Raw genomic sequence first — 2,590 nt, 5'->3', positions numbered from 1 at the left:
TTGTGCGATTTTTAATAAGATACATATGTGTTACATAATGAAAAGTAATTGAGAAAACAGGTATTAAGTTGACAGTATGTCATTGAATAGTGTTGCGCATTCATTGTATTTATGAAGACTGTAATACGATTTTATATTACAGATTTTATAGATAGCGTAACCCGATTAACTAACTCATTTAACAGTGAGACACTTTGTTTAATGGGCAAAATTTCTTTAATACATATTAGATAATTACATCACACTTAATTTCACAATAAAACACTTTCATATTTCATGGCCAAACCTTTATTTCTATGGCATTTTAGGGAAATTTATATAGGATAAAGTAATATTTTATGTTACAGACTGTGAATTCATGGCAAAAAACTTAATTTATATGGTTTTTATATAGTATTTTCATGTTAATTTTATGGCAAACAGTGTTTCTTTCTCTGGTAAAAACTTGTATTTATACAGTAAAATATGGAATCAAACTCGAACCTTAACCGTAAAATCAGCAGTACTAATATCTTTTTCTGGAACAGTAGGACACATTGTTCTGTATATATTACAGTAATTTCTGATATTTCAATGGACTTTTACAGTGTATACCTTTTTTATTTGCAGTAAGGTATTGTAAAAAAAGCAGGTATTTAATGTAAAATTTACGGTTGCCTAAAAGTAAACTAATTTATTATACATTACGACCGTTTATTTTACGGTAAAATTCTGGCAACCACAGCTGCCAGTATTTTACCGTAAATTTTACAATATATTTTTTACAGTGTGGAGCATGTTGGGCAAGGGAGGAGCACCCGGAAGCGTGACTAAGCATATGCAGACATACCAAAAAAAACAGTAGAATTAGTGACAAGCAGGAGACACACAGACATTCCCAGCCTCAGTCTTTGCTATGCAAATTTAGAAGATGCTTTTACCCAACGCAGTCACCATCCTGTATATTTCTCAAAAATTCTGTCAGAAAAGTATTATATAAGACTGGCGTCTGGTTCTATTAGCTTGTTTTCCATATGTGCTCATGTAGATATCTCAATATGTGATATACTTAATATATCAAGGGTGAATATTGCAGTATAATAGAATAATACAATACCATGAACCATATTATACATATATAATGCATTCATATGAATATGATATCATTATTAAAAAAAAAGTAAAAAAAAAACAGAAACAAAGGAATCCAATACACAGTTAATGTGATCTGTCTTAGAACCTGTGCTGACTGAAACCTAATGTTTACTGTCAAAGTGGGACACTTCATTTCTTAACTATGAAGTAACTGGACAGTTTTATTGAAGTTACTAATGAACATAAGGTAAAGATAAATTTAGCTAGTAATGTGCATGAAAATTAGGTTTACGACTGTTACCTGGGCATCAAACTGTTTTGATTATGGGGTTTTGAGGAGACAAACAGATTCTATCTTTCAAAAAAATCGAACACAAGCTCCTGGATGTGGAAAACCTCCACTTGTCAGTACTTACTACGGATAATTGTCATTATAATCATTGTTGTTGGCACTGGTGAACAATAATGTCTCAGTTTTAAATTGCCGTGAAGTTTAATGCATGGAAAAAAATGATGAAGACACCAAAACAGTATTCGCTCATAAACATGTCATTTCAGTCGTTCATTTCCATGATCCTGGTTTTAAAATGGAATATGCCACTGTGTCAGAAGTGACATCACAGTTATAGAATCCCCAACAATTTAACACGTCCACAGGATAAACTCAATTACTGAAGTAAAAACAAATGATGATACAGACAAACAAGTTTAAGTGTTCCAAGAACCCCTTTGTCCCAGTTTACTAATCTTCACCCTCTATAATTGCTCTATAATTTGCCCAGGGTCACTTTCCTGGACCAGGTAGGACCTTCAAGCAGCAGAAAGAAAATGACTTAGGCTGTGCACTCTATAAAGACTAAGGTGTTTCAGGTTCGGTTGAAGAGAGCTATATTTGTGTGTACAGATCTTCTTTGACAGGGAAATCTGGCCAAAAAAGAAATTATAAATAAAGCAAAAATATGTAAATGCACACCTTCTTTTTTCAAACATCTGCATGGATATCCTGCCAAAATTAAAAATGAAATGAAATTCCTATATGTGCTGTTTATTTTTTCATTTCTGGCAAAAATAAAAATACATGTAAAACAGCTATTTGTCATTTTATTTGAATCTTTATTCTGGTAGTTCAGGGCAAAAAAAAAAGCTAACAGAGAAAAGAAAATCCAAGCTTCACTTTGGCTTTGGCTTTTCTTCATGAAAGGCATAATACATGTCAAAACTAAAATCAAAATGCAATGTTTACGTTCTTATTTCTTTTTCATAGCAATTGGCTGCAAATCTTTGCAAATGCATTGACCAACATGCAAATATATGTTAATGTACATTACGCGGGGCTGGGACATCCTCAGACTTCAGCCTCGGGAAAACCATCATCATCTCTTAGATCTGGTGTAACTGAACATCAGACCAAACGCCGTGAGACCAAACGGCCTCAGAAAAAAAAAGGTATTAGATCAAACAACTTTTGGTCTGATGTTCAGTTACACCAGATCTGAGATATGACGATGGTTTTCCT

The sequence above is a fragment of the Pygocentrus nattereri genome, chromosome 17 (assembly GCF_015220715.1).
Source record: "Pygocentrus nattereri isolate fPygNat1 chromosome 17, fPygNat1.pri, whole genome shotgun sequence".
Taxonomy (NCBI): Eukaryota; Metazoa; Chordata; class Actinopteri; order Characiformes; family Serrasalmidae; genus Pygocentrus; species Pygocentrus nattereri.
Note: the sequence above shows the minus strand (reverse complement) of the source record.